Raw genomic sequence first — 17,912 nt, forward strand, 5'->3', positions numbered from 1 at the left:
CAACTCATGCAATGGCATGATTCATCTCTTTGTTCAACACATGAATTCATTTCAATACTCATCCCATTTCATCATCTCATATTCCATTTCTCATTTCATATCCATTTCTCATCTTTGTCATCTCAATATCAACACATAAATATTATCATTTAATTTCCCTTATTAACAAGACTCAGACTCAGACAGATACACGGATCCAACCAAAACACCAATTTGGCACCCAGTGCCTCATCGGATAAATCTGAAGTAATAACTGCATCCAATGCTATATAACTTGACACTAAGTGTCACATTGGTTAAACCGAAGCAAATTGGCTCCTAGTGACTCATCAACTCAAAGTTGAAGAAATCCCTGAACTCTTCCTATCCTATGGCATGCCATCTATATCCGACTTAGCCTAAAACAATTAATAGAGTTTCATTTCACTTTTAATACATCCAATGTTCCAATTTCACATATGTACATCATCACACATATTATATGTTAAATTTCTCAATACACATATTCATAAGAATACCACATTTCTCAATACACATAATTTGTTCATTGTAATCAACAATTGATTCAATTCGGCCCAAGTACAAGAGTTCTTACCTTAATTACTTACCATATGCAAACAATTCAAAATGCAATAATTTGTAATTTAATTCAGATTATATAAACACAAACCGTATATCCCGAGCTACTCGACGTCAACCTTATTTTTCCCCTTCTTACTCGAGGATTCTGGAACAACATTTGCTACAGAATAAAATAATTAAAATAGATTAATAATACACAACTCAATTTTTATTAAGTTTAATTTTTATACCACATTTTGCTAAATCTTCAATTTAGTCCCTAAACCAAGACTAAATTTAATCTCCACATTTAACCTCTAATTTTTATACTAATTTCACTCTAAGCTAAATTTAGCTCCATATTTTTCAATTCTACCCCTTAATTTCAAATTTCTTTCAATTTAGGCCCTATTGCTCAAAATAAATAATTAACTTCACTATTTAGTTCTTTTTCACTTCTAACTTTAAAAATCTATCAATTTAATCCCTAAAACTCTAGCTAGATAACAATGGTAACATCCTCAATCTTGAGCAATATTAAAAATTGTAACATGGGTCGGATAGCTCTAAGTATCAGGATTCCAAAAACATAAAAATTACAAGAAAATGGACTAAATTGACTAACCAATTGAATTTGAAAGGTTAAAAGTCTTTAGGTGTCGTGTGTTTCTATCTTCTCTTCTTCCCCAATTTTTTTTCTTTGTTTTGCATGTTAAGAATAAAAGATAGGAAATGGTTTTTGTTTTGTTTTTAATGCACTGACTATTATTATATAACTTATATATATAATATACACATGTATAAACTATTAAAACATGACTGTCCACTTTAAATGAAACAAAGGTATAATTGCTTCTTTAGTCCCTTTAATTTATTTCATTCTATTATTCAACTTGTAACTTTAATGCAATTTAGTCCTTGTACCTAAAGAACTCTTGATTTCATGAAAATTACTTAACCAAAATCAAATTCACTACTAAACTAACCTCGTAAATATTTATAAATATTTACGAGTTCATTTTACAAGAACAGAGCCCCGAATTTCACTTTCCATCACCCCTGACTATCGAGTCTTTACAATATTTACTTGTAATTAAGAAAATATGTTTGCATTTTAGACTTATTACAAGAGCATTACATGCTAAAGCTTGGATTGTGTTATAACTATAAATTTATGTTACTTTTAATTGATGGAAAAGAGGTGTGGTAGTCTTTGGTAGTAAGTACAGATAGGATGAAAGATGCAAGAAGAAGGAAAGAGAAAGAGGAAAAGAGAATGAAGGAAGTAAAACATTGCCGTAGCGAATAGTGGGATAGATTGCTAACAGAAATGCCATGGCAATTCCAAGAATATAACGCAACACTCAATCCACATCACTCTCAGTCAGTTGTACGTGTGCCAGATAAATCACCCTGGAAAATAGGAGCAAAATATGTGTTCTAAGAGGGATGGATCTACCGTATAAAGGAGGGGAGAGAAAAGAAGAATGACACGTGGATTGTGAGGAGAAAAGAAAAGAAAGAGAACGGTTTCTCTCTATGGAACAGAACCCTGTGGGAAAACTATATGGAAAATTTAGAAGCGAAGAAGAGGGTAGCAGTTAAAAAGAGGAGATCACAGATGTGACAAGGGGAAGAGAAATTTGCCCTGGGTTTTGCGTAAAATCTTGAGAAGAAGCTGAAGTGTATACAGAATTTCTTGGAGTTCTGCCTTTTTTCTATTTTTCTTGGTTTGAATTTCTGTGATTCGTAAACTTGAAGAATGTTGATGAATGATTTAATTTTGGTTTTCATTGCCCAACCCATGAGCTTATTTTCTTTGGGCTGGAATTATTTGGGTGAATATTGAATTATTTGTAATTTCCATGAGATAATTTTGATTAAAGTCACTACTTCATTCGATTCTTGTTTATTTGGAATGCATGCATGCAAGCTCTAGACATAGTTAACTACGTGTTATGTTCTTATATGGATTTGAATCTGAAAAGATTAAATACATCAAGTTATTAATTGATTGATGCAAATAAGCACTCGAAAGAATATTCACAACACTCTAGGAATAGAAGATGTGATTTGTACAGGTGAAGAACATTAGTGTGATTATCATTCGTGAGTCTTGTAGACATACACTGACTCCGAATAATAACTATAGTCTAACTCTCGAAAGAAGTAGACTGCAGTGGTAATTCTCTGGGCAATAGTTTAGTCAAAAATTTGCCATGGTATTATTATGTCATGAAAATATTTCCCTGAGTAATTCCAACCTTTATAATTCAACAGCAGAAATACTCTCTACTTATTCTTTGTGAATTGCCACGAAATTTAGAATGTTTTGTCACTTATCAGTTGCAATTGATATTATTAGTTAATTCATCAATTCCCTTCACCAATTTATACTTTGTTTCCTTTGCACAGCTTCATTAGTTAAATTTACAGTAATACTTACCAATACTAATCAATTTATGGTCCATGTGGAGACGATTCTCACTCATCATTATATTATTTGAATTGGCATGTACACTTTCACATTTGCATTACACATTTACACGCAACAAGTTTTTGGCTCCGTTGCCTAGGATCAACACTATTGGTGGAAAATTGATTTGTTATTATCTGTTTAATTTTTGTTAGTTTAGTTTCATTAGTTGTTTTAATTTTTAATTTTCAAGTCTGTGCTGGTGCATGCATAGAAATATTCTGGAGAATTCAAAATACTATTTCAATCTAGTGATCGAGAGAACCTTAAGGCGAAGGAATAGAGAGTTGTGAGAAAAGGAAAGAATTAGAAATGATCAAGTTGGAAAAGAGCCACTAAATCAAGAACGAAGGGATGTTGATATTGCTCAGATTGTAGGTGACAGAGATAGACCCATCAGAGAACATGTAGTGCCAATCTTAGATGATTTAAATCTAGGAATTGTGAGGCCGGATATTCAGGCTCAAAATTTTGAATTAAAGCCGGTGATGTTTCAAATGCTACAAACAATGGGGAAATTTAGTGGGTTGCCTATTGAGGATCCAAGGTTGCACTTACGACTCTTTTTGGAAGTCTACAATTCATTCAAGCATCAAGGTGTTCCTAAAGATGCCCTGCAACTGAAGTTATTTCCTTACCCATTACGAGATCGTGCCAGAGCATGGTTAAATGCATTACTGTCAGATACGGTGGCATCGTGGAATGAGCTATGTCAGAGACTTCTGCTAAGATATAATCCTCTTAACATGAATGCTAAATTGAGGAATGGCATTACATTGTTTAGACAATCAGAAGATGAAACATTATATGAAGCATATGAGCGGTTCAAGGAGCTACTGAAAAAATGCCCGATGCATGGTTTCCAGCATTGGATGCAAATGGAGATGTTTTACAATGGATTGAATGCTCATACAAGAGTGGTTGTTGATGCATATACCAATGGAACTTTACTTGATAAATCATACAACCAGGCTTATGAAATTCTGGAAAGGATAACAAATAACGATTGTCAATACCCCACTACCAAAGTTGGAACTGGCAGAAGAGTTGCAGGAGCAATAGAGCTTGATGCAATTACATCTCTAACAACTCAGGTACCATCATTAACAAATATGATTAAAAAACTAAAAAAGCCATCTACAAGGTGGGAAATGAAAGCAATAGAGTTAGCATGTGTTTGTTGAATACCCATCAAACCCAGCCTTAGTTTATTATATGAGGAATTTTAATTGCAACAACAACAACCCATACTCCAACACATACAATCTAGGGGTGGAAACAACATCCTAATTTCAGTTTGAGTAATCAAGGGGTGGGAAATGTCAGTAATGCCATTCGACAAAATGCTGTGAGTATACAACCTGGGTACAATAAATCTTTGACAAAATGCCCAACAAAATTCATCTTCAAGTAAAGATTATATGGCTAAGAATGATGCTATCCTTCAGAGCTAGGCTGCATCTTTAAGAGCTTTGGAAAACCAAGCAGGGAAAATTGCCACTACATTTAATTTCAGACAACAAGGAGCATTACCGAGTGACACTGAGAGTTCTCAATCTCAAGGGAAGGAACAATGCAAAGCCATTACACTACGAAGTGGTACTCAGCTGCTAGGAGTTGTGAATGATACCATTATTGAAGAAGGTATTTCAGCTTTTACAAATGAAAAGAATTCGGAATCAGTAGGGGAGCAAGCTATAAAGGGAAAGAGCAACCAAAAAAATGTTGAAGTAGAAGCAACTTGTATTGCCGTTAAAAATGTCACGAGAAAACAATCTTGACAAATGGATGGAAGGCCACCGCTACCTTTCCCTTAACGTTTCCAAAAATCCAAGCAAGATGTTCAATTCAAGAAGTTTTTGGAGGTCTTGAAACAATTTCATATTAATATACCATTGGTGGAAGCATTGGAGCAAATTCCTAACTATGTGAAGTTCATGAAAGATATTTTATCAAAGAAGCGAAAGTTAGGAGAATTTTCAAACTGCTGCTCTTAGTGAAGGGTGCACAGCAATGCTCGGAAGCAAATTGCCACCAAAATTGAAGGATCTAGGGAGTTTTACTATACCTTGCTTTATTGGCAATCACTATGTAGGCAAAGCATTATGTGATTTAGGTGCAAGCATAAATCTAATTCTCATATCTATTTTCAAGAAGCTAGGAATAGGAAAGGTGAGACCCACAACTGTCACACTGTAGTTAGCTAATAGATCCTATGCACATCCAGAAGGTAAAATTGAGGACATGTTGCTAAGAGTTGACAAATTTATTTTTCCAGCATATTTTATTATTCTGAAATGTGAGGCTGATAAAGAGGTACCAATCATACTTGGGAGACCTTTCTTAGCAACAGGTAGAACATTAATTGATGTCTAAAAAGGCGAATTAACTATGAGAGTTAATGATCAAAAGTTTACTTTTAATGTCTTTGATGCTATGAAGTGTGCAGATACTGATGAAGAATGGCATGCTATTTAGATTATTGATACAACAGTACTAGAAAAAATTGAAGATTTTTGTTCTAATAAATCAAAAATTGATGTAGATGTATGTGAGTTAATTGACACAGACATTATTACAGATCTTGATAAACTGATGGAAGTTTAGCAAATTGGAAATGAATCAAGGAGAAGTTTTGAATCATTAAATATGTTCAACCATTCGTTTAAACCTCCTTGACCATCCACAGAAGATCCTTCTATATTGGAATTGAAGCATTTGCTAGTACACTTGAAGCACGTATATCTAGGAGATAACAACACATTGCCAGTAGTCATCTTTACTGAGTTAGCAACATAACAAGAGTCTCAATTGTTGGAAGTTTTAAGAAAATCTAAGAAAGCCTTTGGGTGGTCAATTACAGATATCAAAGGATTCAGTCCAACAATTTGTATGCACAAGATAATACTGGAGGATTGCTAGGGAAAATCTATTGAGCAGCAAAGGATATTGAATCCCATCATGAACGAAGTGGTGGAAAAGGAGATTATCAAATGACTGGATGCTGGAATCATATACCTAATTTCTGATAGTTCTTGGGTGAGCCTTGTTCAATGTGTACCCAAAAAAAGGATTGTCACTATGGTAAGTAACAATAACAATGAATTTATTCCCACTTGTACTATCACGGGATGGAGGGTTTGTATGGATTATCAGAAACTCAATAAAGAAATAATGAAGGATCATTTCCCTTTTCCATTTATCGATCAAATGTTGGATAGACTAGCAGGGAAAGCCTTATCTTGCTTTCTAGATGGATACTCAGGGTATAATAAATTGCTATAGCTCCTGCTCATCAAGAGAAGAGCACATTCACATGTTTTTATGGAACTTTTTCATTTCGAAGAATGCCATATGGATTATGCAATGTCCCTACAACTTTTTAACATTGCATGATGGCTATATTTTCAGACATGGTGGAAGAATTCTTAAAAATCTTTATGGATGGTTTCTCAGTGTTTGGCGATATATTTGAAGACTATTTACAAAATCTAGAGTTAGTTCTTTGTCGATGTCAAGAAACCAATCTTGTACTGAATTGGGAAAAATGCCACTTCATGGTGTGTGAGGGCATTGTTCTGGAACATAAGATTTTACAACAAGGAATTGTTGTTGACAAAGTAAAGATTGAAGTTATTGAGAAATTGCCACCACCTACTTCAGTAAAAGGTATTTGAAGCTTTCTCAGTCACGAAAGATTCTATCATTGATTTATCAAGGATTTCTCCAAAATATCAAAACCTCTTTGCACATTATTGGAACAGAATAGATCTTTAAATTTTAATGGGTCATGCTTGCAAGCATTTGAGGAACTGAAGAACTGATTGATCACAGCACCAATAATCACTGCACAAGACTAGACCCTACCATTCAAATTGATGTGTGATGCAAGTGAATTTACCGTAGGAGCAGTACATTGACAGATTCACAGCTAAATTACACCACCACTGAGAATGAGATGTTAGCTGTAGTATTTGCCTTCGAAAAATTTAGAGCTTATCTCTTGGGCTCTAAATTCATAGTGTATATGAACCACTCTGCTATTAAGTACTTGGTGACCAAGAAAAATGCTAAACCCAAATTAATTCGATGGATTTGCTGCTGTAGGAATTTGATCTGGAGATTATAGATAAGAATGCCACAAAAAATCTAGTGGTTGATCATTTATCACGCCTGGAAGTGGGGAATGAATATTGTAATATTCATATGATTAAAGATTAATTCCATGATGAGCAGTTGCTGGTTTCCATAGCATTACCATGGTTTGCTAATATTGTTAATTTTCTAGTCAGTGGATTGTTGCCACCCAAGCTCTCTAGTCAAAGAAGAAGGAAATTCCTCCATAATGATAAGCAGTACTACTGGGATGAGCCATTCTTATTCAAGCAGTGTCAGACCAAATCATTCGAAGATTTATTCGAGATGATGAAATTTAGTATGTTCTACACCACTGTCATTCAACACTGAATGAAGGCCATTTTAGGGGTATACGAACTGCTGCAAAAGTTCTCTAGTCTAGTTTTTTTTGCCAACAATGTTTAAAGATGCTCATGAATTCTGTCAGGCCTGTGATCACTATCAAAGGACTAGAAATCTATCCAAGAGATATGAAATGCCCTTGTAAAATATTTTAGAAGTGGAACTATTTGATGTTTTAGGAATTGATTTTATGGGGCCATTTTCACCTTCTTGGGGGAAATATCTATATATTGGTCATTGTTGATTACGTCTCCAGGTGGGTTGAATCCATTGCCCTACCCACAAATGATGCCAAATCAATACTAAAATTTCTTCTTAAAAATATTTTATGCTATTTGGTATCCCTCATGCGCTAATCAGTGATGAGGGTTCACACTTCGATTGCAAGTTAGTTGCCAATGCTCTTAACAGATATGCGGTGTGACATAAAATTGCCACGGCGTATCATCCTCAAACCAATGGACAGGCCCAAATCTCTAATAGATAAATTAAACAAATTCTGGAGAAGGTACTCAATCCCAACCGAAAAGATTGGCCAGCAAGACTAGATGAAGCTTTGTGGGCATGCCGTATAGCTTTCAAGACACCATTGGGCATGTCACCTTTCTAGCTTGTTTATGGTAAATCATGCCACTTGCCTGTTGAACTGGAACACTAGGCATTCTGCACAATCAAGAAACTATATGGATTGGCAATCTACTGGAAATAATCACTTACTAGAGTTGAATCAGATGGATGAATTTCAAACTCAAGCCTATGAAAATGTCAAAATGTACAAAGAAAGACCAAACGATGGCATGACAACAAAATTTTTCCATGGAAATTTGTTCCTGGACAACAAGTATTGCTTTCAATTTTAGGCTTAAATTTTTTCTTGGAAAATTAAAGTATCGGTGGTTGGGTCCATTCGAAAATGTTCAAGTACATCCTCATGGAGCAGTAGACGTCAAAGACAAAAAAAACTTGGTCTACTTTGAAAGTCAATAGCCCGCGGTTAAAGCATTACTTTGAAGCTCCTACACTTCATGATAAAATGTCCATCATTTTTTCCAACTGATTAATATTTCTCTCCTGCACTATTTATTTTTCATCTCTTTGTTTCAATTGATTCAATAAATTTAATTAACTTTTATTTTCTTTTTGTTGCATGTACGTTACGGCCTAGGTTTGTAGGCCTTAACTTCCTCATTCTATTAGCCACTTTTTAGTTCAAAAAATTTACTTAGTATTTCAATTTTCTCCCTTAAACATTTACTGTTACTTATGTCAAACCATGATTAAGGCCTAATCTTATCACCTACGTCACAGATTCTTTCTCCTCAATTTTTTACCCTAGTCGATTCAGTTTCCTTTTCACCATTACCTTCACTTTATTTCTCTATTATTTTTCTCTTTGTTTTCATCCTAAACTTTTATAGGTCTCAACTTTTTCACTCTTACAGTTATCAACTTTTGTGCAATGGCTCATCAAGCACCATCTACTTCTTCTACTACCCAATCACGTACATTCGTTAGTAAGACAATGGAGACCAAATACCACCAAAACATCTCCAAATGCCCGTTGTGCATGGAAAAAGGATTCCTTTTTCAAGATTCCCCTTTTATGGGCTATATTAAAGCCATTTCTTCAGTCGTAGAGCAACATGGATGGCAGTTTTTTTGTCTCCATCCTAACAATGTTTTCCGTCAAGTAGTGAAAGATTTCTACGCTCAACTTACCTCCACTAAAATGCATTTATATATGTGCAGGGTGCTTTAGTACTATTTGATGTTGACTCGATAAATACATAATACGGGTCGTCTAATAGTCTTGATGAACACACTGATTTTGACAAGACAATGACGGTAGAAAAATTAAATCACATGCTTATTGAAGGGACTGATCGGCTATTTAATGTCACAGCAATAATGTGCAAGTGTACACTGTTGATACAAGTATAGTAGACAGATATGAGTCTGTTGGATATCGATCCGACGAGACTTGTTGTCTTTTGTTTATTAATGTTAGTGCAATAAATGGATGGAAATGAGATAAATTGTGAGAGTAGATGTCGAAGAAATAATTTGAAAACAACAAGATAAATTATTATAATGATAAACCGGGATCCCCAACGTGAATATCCAATAGAATGCTAAGTGCTCACAAGGTATAAAAGGATAAGTAATTGTTGATGCATTAAATTGCAATGAACGTCTTATCATGCTTAACTTCTATATTTAATCTAAGACTTAAACATGCACATTAACCCCACCTTCCAATGCTGGCAATGGAACACTATTAAGAACAAGTGGATTAAATTCCTCTAATCCTTAAGTAACTTCCGTTGTCATGCTTGTTAGCTTTAACTTCACTGCACCTTCTAGTGTCAGTGACTGCAATAACACTTCCGTGCTAAAAGAAATTCAAACCCAAAGATTAAACAGTAGAAGCAAGATTAAATAAAATAACATTTAACCCAGAAATCATGTGTACTTCCGTACTAACATGAATAGGAAGTAATCACCAGCGTTTAGAAAAGAGAAATAGAAGAAATAAGTAGAGAATACTATTCCTAGACAACTCGACTTGAACCTCTCTATTCCCTCTTGTGTCACACTCAAGGCTCCTCATCAGAAGTTGGTTTGCAGACCTTTCACGTCGGTTCACCCGTAGGAGGCTTAAGCCGCCATAGCCGAAAGCTTCAAAGATAGGTTGAAGAAGATGATAATCCAAAAGCTCCATTTTTTTATTTTTTTGTGAATATTTATATTTTTTCCCAAATAGCTTAGGTGTCCTTCACCAGAATCATGCTGCCTCTATACATACAAGTTAGTTGTACCAAACTGGATAGCTCACGCATTATTGTTCCTACCCAGACAGCTGTCAGGTGTGGCGACAATTCTAGGCGCAATCTAAAAATACTCATGCAGCGACATCAGTACCAAAACATGACAAAATTAAGGATAACTAAGTTAAGATCCACTGAGTTATAAAATGTAAATTACTAAACTAAAAATGCTAAAATATGTGCTAAAGATAATTAAATATGGACAAATTAACCAATAAGTAGGGAGAAAATGTTTGTTCTTTCTAGTACTATCAGGTACAAAATGGATGGTTTCAAGGAATGATTGTTACACCATTGACAAGGAAACTTTGAAGCCCCACTGTAGGGTTTGGTATCATTTCCTTAAAAATTGTCTCATTCCGTCCACCCACAATTCCACAATCTCAATGGATCGTCTACTGCTACCCCTTTCAATTATGGTGGGATGAGGGATAAATGTTGGGAACATTATCTTTCGAGAGGTCCAACCTTGTGCTTAGAAAAACATCAATACGTTGAACTTTTCGTCATTTATAACTGCACTCTGTAAGAAGGTCAAAGTTTTTCTTCAAGTCAATGCAGACCGAACCCCTAACAAAGGTGTTATCACTAAGCACATTGCTCTGAAGTTTTTTGACGAGGAAGTGCCACGACATCTGAATCCTTCCCCGACATCTTATCCACCTAGGCCCAATGGTGCAGCTCCATCAGCCTCTACGAATGCATTTGAGTAGAAGGTGATCGAGACTCTACAGGTCTTACAATAATAATTTTAGAAACTAGAAAAGCAACAATAGATGATGGCCATTTATCTCGGCAAGGCTCAAGAGGAAATGGCCATATTTTGGGGATATGTTAGTCGAAGGGACAAAGCTATTAAAAAGTCCCTTCAAAAGAACTTTACTCATCCAATGCCAGCATTCCTTATTTTTCCTAAGGCGTTGTTGCCAAAGCCTGCAGAGGATGATGACGAGGGTGAAGAACCTACTGCGAAGAAGCAGACCACCGAACAAGAAGGAGAAGAAATGAAAATCAAATTTTTCCATGTTGAATCTGATAAGGAAGGTGATGATGTAACATAAGCTACTACTCCTACAGACACTACCACTACCACTACCACTACCACCACACTGATATCTAAAGCACTTATAACTGCACTAAAACGTGTAGTTCATCAACTAATTGATGAACTCATGAAATCAAATTCTGATGATAAGGAAGATGTGCCTATTAATCAGCTTAAAAGGAAGCATTACAAGACAACTACTGGAAAAGTAGTCTTAGGTGATAGTGGTGAAATAGAGAGGCAGTCGCATTACAAATGTACAGCCAAGAAGTTTACCAAACCTAATTAAGAGTAACAAATATTTTGTCCAAGCTTTTATTTCTAATTCATGCATTCATTTTTGTCTGTCATTACATTTCCATATTGGTATATATGTGTTTTGTTTTCTGGCATTTTTCAAAAAAAAAAATTGTTTTGCATTGAGGACAATGCATCCCTTAGGTCTAGGGGTGTGTGTTTTACATATAGGTTCCATTAGATATGTATGCTAATATTTGTTGTCTTGTCATTCATTTTTCCATGACATACAATTGCTAAATAATTTCCATACTTTGCTAAGTATTTTTTGTCTATGATGTTCGATGAGGATAATAACTCTTCGAAAAATTTAGAAAATTGTGACAGTTGATTGGGTATGTTTAGCTTAGGATAGTTGTTTGAAATTTGATCCCTAAAAGTAGAATGCCCTAATTATAATTGCAATTAGTCTATAGTAGGTTTCTTTTAATATACTTAGAAATTCTTGAGCCTAAGATCAGTAAATTAGCATTGTGTAATAATAAATACCATGGCAAAGTTTAGGGTAAATTAAAAAGACGTTATGGGGCAATCCAATGTTTGAAATTGTTGAGTAGGTCACTAATACTCTATTTGCTCCACTGTATTATTGATCAAAAAAGAAAAATCAAATAAGAGTGAGTAAAAAAAAGAGAAAATAGTTTAGAGGCACTCCACTGTAGTAGTAGGCTGAGTAGCTAAGAGGGTAGTTATTTGCTCCATCTATCTTTTTAGTCAAAAGCTGTAGCTTCATGAGTGACTTCCATTCAAATTGTGGTGTGATGTAATACTTGGCAATCTAGTGTATGCTCCATTGAGATTGTCAAGTAAAGAAATCATATGACACGATGAATTCCCTAGAAAAATAAATAATTAAAGTATACAATAACAAACTACTTATGAGTAGAGATACTGAGTTTTAGTTGAAAGATAAACTAAGTACATTAAGGGGTACTTGCTATAGTAAGAATTGCATAAATATTTAGGAAATTTTATTTTTAGGTAACATTCGCTACACTTCGCATGCTACACAAACCAATAAAATTTAAACTAATTTTTTGAGATAGAAGATTGTTGAGAATGGAGATATAAAATATACTTCTGATAGTTTAGCAGTATATTATGTAAGTGAAGTGTTATGGCAAACTCATGTATATATGCATTCATGCAGACTCATACATATTTGCTTGAAGAAAAGTAAAAATTCAGGTTTAGGGGTGTGATAGCTTGGATTGTGTTTTAACTGTAAATTTATGTTACTTTTAATTGCTAGAAAAGAGGTTTGGTTGTCTTTGATAGTAGGTGCAAATAGGATGAAAGAGGCAAGAAGAAGGAAAGAGGAAGACGAAAAGAGAACAAAGGAAGTGAAACATTTCCATGACAAATAGTGGGATAGATTTCCAACAGAAATACCGTAACAATTCCAGGAATATGACGCAACACTCAATCCATGTCACTCTCAGCCAGCTGTACTTGTACCAGATAAATTACCCTGAAAAAGAGGGGAAAAATATGTGTGTTGAGAGGGATGGATCTACCTTATAAAAGGAGGAAAGAGAAGAGAAAAAGGACACACAATTTGTGAAGAGAAAAGAAAAGACAGATGGTAGTTTCTCTCTCTGAAACAGAATCCTATGGGAAAACTCGAAGAGGGTAGAAACTAAAAAGAGTAGATCACAGACGCGAAGAGGGGAAGAAAAATTTACCCTAGGTTTTGTGTACAATCTTGAGAAGAAGCTGGAGTGTAGTGAGAACTTCCTGTAGTTCTGCCTTTGTTTTATTTTTCTTGGTTTTAATTTCTGTGATTCGTAAACTTAAAGAATGTTGATGAATGATTTAATTTTGTATTTCATTGCCCAACCTATGAGCTAATTTTCTTTGGGTTGGAATTATTTGGGTGAATTTTGAATTATCTATAATGCCCATGATATGATTTTAATTAAAGTCACTATTTTATTCGATTCTTGTTTATTTGGAATGCATGCATGCAAGCTCTAGACATAGTTGACTGTGTGTTATGCTCTTACATGGATTTGAATTTGAAAGGATTAAATACATCAGATTATTAATCGATTGATGCAAGCGAGTACTCGAAAGAATATTCGCAGCACTCTAGGCATAAAATGTGCGATCTGTACAGGTGAATAATGTTAGTGTGGTTATCATTTGTGAGTTTTGTAGACATATACAGACTCCGAATAATAACTAAATTCTAACTCTCGAAAGAAGTATACTTCAATAGTAATTCTCTGAGTAGTAGTGTAGTCAAAATTTTTCCATGGTATTATTATGTTATGAAAATATTTCCTTGAGTAATTCCAACCTTTATCATTCAACAGTAGAAATACTCTCTACTTGTTCTTTATGAATTGCCACGACATTTAGATTGTTTTTTCATTTTTCAGTTGTAATTGATATTATTAGTTCATACGTCAATTCCATTCGCCAATTTATACTTTGTTTCTTTTGCGCAGATTCATTAGTTAAATCTACAATAATACTTACCAATTCTAATCAATTTGCGATCCCTATAGAGACGATGCTCACTCATCATTATATTACTTGAATCGACGTGTACACTTGCACATTTGCATTCCAAATTTACACACAACAACTATTTTGATCATATTAGCTAAAGGAGATACATAGGCTGTCAATGGAGTGATTGCATCAAGTTCAATGGTGCCAGCAGCTCTCCTACCAGTTCTAACTAGCACGGTAGGATATTGATAATCATTGTTGGCAATCCATTCTAAAATCTCATATGCTTCATTATACGATTTATCCAACAAAGTACCATTTGCAGAGGCACCGGCTACCATCCTTTTATGTGCATTCAACCGATTATAAAACATCTCTATCTGAGTCTAGTGTTGAAAACCATGGATAGGGCATATTTTAAGTAATTTTTTATATCTTTCCCAGACTTCATAAAGTGTTTCACTCTCTGATTGCCGAAAAGATATGATGTCATTTCTAAGCTTGGCATTCATGTTTAGTGGATTATACCGTAGAAAACATTTCTGGCACAAGTTATTCCATGATGCCACTATTCTTGACAACAAAGCATTAAGCCACGCTCTTGCATGATCTCTCAAAGAGTATGAGAATAATTTAAGCCACAAGGCATCTTCAAGAACACCCTGTTGTCTAAATGAGTCACAGACCTCTAGAAAAAGTCTTAAATATAGTCTTGGATCTTCAGTGGGCAATCCCCTGAACTGCCCTGCGTTTTGCAACATCTAAAACATTACCAGTTTCAGCTTGAATTGTTGAGCTTGTATGTGTGGTCTTACTATCCTTGGATTCAAATCATCCAAAAGTGGAACAACATGTTCCCAAATTAGGCTGTCTCGATCATCTATCACACAATGAATACAAATATCAACATCCCAACCATTTGGATCTAATGCATCATTCAAACCAGGATCATTCCTTTCCCTAGCCATATTACGTAATTCCCTTATTCTCCTTACAAATTTCTTTCAATCTCTGGGTCAAAAGGATACTCTTTGTAAACAGGAATCCTTTTAGTCATGCATTGATGGCAACCATGCAGTAATTAAATACAAAAAAGTTAGCTAAAACTAAGAAAACAAAAGAAAATAACAAAACCAAATTTCACCAATTACCAATCCCCGGGGATTAGAATGGTATAATTTGGTCGAGTTATTACAGTTAGGTTGGATTAATGCTAAAGCAAAATAATAGTGAGAATGTAGTGGCAAAATAAGAGAATAATGATGTATAAAATGTGGATCACAAAACAAGTAAACGAAACAAGAATGTCACGACCAAGTAACTATAACAAAGAAGGCTAAGTAATTGCAATGTTGATTAGGATGGCTGGGATTGTTGATGCATCTACCTTCTCTAACTATTAATGCCACAACAAAGTCTTGAACATTCTACTGCTCGATAGGTTTCTACAGTAGTATGCTTCTTTTGAGAGCAAACCTTGGGCTACCTTCCCTAAGGTACTATATGTTTATATACTTAAGTTTGACTACCACTTATATTGTCTATGCTCTTTCGAATGAGGCAAGGTTCTATGTCTAAAGGTTGCGACGAATAAATAATTTTTCATTCACTCATATTATCCAATGTCTATCCAAATAACCTAACCCTATCGACATTAAGTTGTCTTAATAACTTGCTGCATATTCGTCAATACACAGCCTGTAATAAGCATGAAATACCATTGAATAAAAAATAGAATAATTCCAACTTAAATTGTGAGCATTAATAGAAATTAAAGGGTTCAGCCAAGTAATCACAAGCCTAAGAGATTTAGCTCATAGCTGGGTAAATCGAGTACAAGTTTAATGCAGTAATCAACATTATCTTTTACAATTAAGATCTAAAGGAAATGCGATAGGAATCAAAGAAGAAATTTCAAGATGTTGGCTTTTGCCTATTTAGCTCTCAACATCGGCAACACAATGTCTTGAAATTGCCAAAGATGATGCAGTCATCTTCTTGGTCCTTCCCTCATTTCCTATCAAAAGCTGGTCCTCTTTTTCTTCTATTCGAAAAAACTCCACTTTCTAAGGTTCCCCTTTTGGCTTTTATAAGTTTGACCTTCTAGGGTAGGTCCATCAGCCCATAATCATTTCTCTCTCTTTCAGGTGATTTTTTGGTACAAGTACTGCTGAGACCGAGAATGGTATGCATTAAGTGCTGGCTAGGCATCTTCCAAGTATTGCCATAGCATTTGTGTTGGAAAACTGCCCGAAATTTGTCACGTCAAACCTTCAACCCTCTACTCTTTCTCCTACACTTTGCACCTGCCAATCAACCACCAAACAAGTCCTTCCAACAGGCAATTCAAAGCAACATGTAATAGCACTTAAGCACAATCCAAGCTCTTTAATGCAATGCTTTAAAAAATAATAATGCAATATCCTAAAATGTAACTAAAATAACTTAAGTATAGGCAATTAATTAAGTCTAAAGGCATGAAATATAACTCTTTTCAAGAGTTATCATTTGGGCAGAGTGTTGAGACAATAAGAAACACTATAAAAATAAGAAAGAAATGAAACCCTAGACTATGGAAAAGAAAACAAAACCCTATGAGATGAACAAAATAATCCTAAAAACCTAAAAATATGAAGTGTGTCATTTGCTTCAGCCAATTTGGCCTGTTTCAATTGAGTTCATGTACAAAAATATTAACCAAATTGCCCCTAAATGTCTAATTTTAGTTGGGGGACATGTTGGACAAGGACTGCCCCTATGGTCGATTTTCTCTCCCTTAATAGTGATATCATGATACCTAGAACCTGGTATCGCGATAACAACTCCAGTCTTGAAATGGGGGTCCTTGGGAGTCTTGGGTATCGCAATACCCTATCGCCCGCTATCATGATACCACTATTGGTGGCTCGAGCATCCTTATTTCAACACGGTTAGGGATATCAGGACTTCAAGGCTTCGATATTGTGATCCCCCTTCGATGATGTTCTCGTTGCATTTGCGCTACCATGGGCTCCCTACATCATCCACCAACCTCGCTAGATGCCCCAGATGCCAATTAGTCATATTAGGTCTCAAAATAGCATAAAATACACACTAATCACTTATTTTTGGAAAGAACTAAAACTACGTAAAAGCATGAAATAGACATATAATTTACTCAGAAACAAGCTCTTTAAGCGTACTAGGGAGCTTAATTTGACATCAAATTACAGTAAATCAGCAATTACAATCAAATTTAAAGAAATTAATTTTTTACACTTGTAATCTAATGCCAAATACATTCAATTCATGATAAATAATCAAATTCAAGTCTTAATTGAGCTTACGAAAGCTTTTATATTAACCCAAGCACAAAATAGGGCCAAATTGTAAGGTTTTAAAAGTTCAGGGATGATGTCATAACGTCATCAATTCCATGTCAAGAGATCTCTAAAATAGTATGTCACACTACGACGTCGCGACGTCACTTACTATCGGTCGATGTTGTGACGAGAAAAGATGCTCATCGGGACGAGGACCCTGTATTTGGGAAATTTTGGGTAATTTGGTACCTATTTCATGTTTCCAAACAAACAAACCAGTTTTTACACCAAATAGCAGACTCAATTGAATCAAAACATACCAAAACACATAACATTTCATGTCAAACCAAGTCATTTAACTATTTACATTCAACAATTTCAACCTAGGATCAATATATTACTAATTATTCAATTCCATACATTCCACCAAATACCAGTCCAAATAAAATCATTCAATTATCAAT

The 17,912-nt window shown here is 34.9% G+C and overlaps 2 non-coding genes across 2 annotated transcripts; one reads left to right on the forward strand and one right to left on the reverse strand.

Moving 5' to 3' along the window:
- Positions 1–3,792: 3,792 nt before the first annotated feature.
- Positions 3,793–3,899, reverse strand: LOC121220446 (small nucleolar RNA R71). The gene has a single exon (XR_005917648.1). It is a non-coding gene; the product is annotated as a small nucleolar RNA R71 (small nucleolar RNA).
- Positions 3,900–14,542: 10,643 nt separating this feature from the next.
- On the forward strand, positions 14,543–14,649 carry LOC121220623 (small nucleolar RNA R71). Its single transcript, XR_005917843.1, has one exon. It is a non-coding gene; the product is annotated as a small nucleolar RNA R71 (small nucleolar RNA).
- The last annotated feature ends 3,263 nt before the right edge of the window (positions 14,650–17,912 follow it).

Source organism: Gossypium hirsutum, chromosome D08, assembly GCF_007990345.1.
Source record: "Gossypium hirsutum isolate 1008001.06 chromosome D08, Gossypium_hirsutum_v2.1, whole genome shotgun sequence".
NCBI lineage: Eukaryota > Viridiplantae > Streptophyta > Magnoliopsida > Malvales > Malvaceae > Gossypium > Gossypium hirsutum.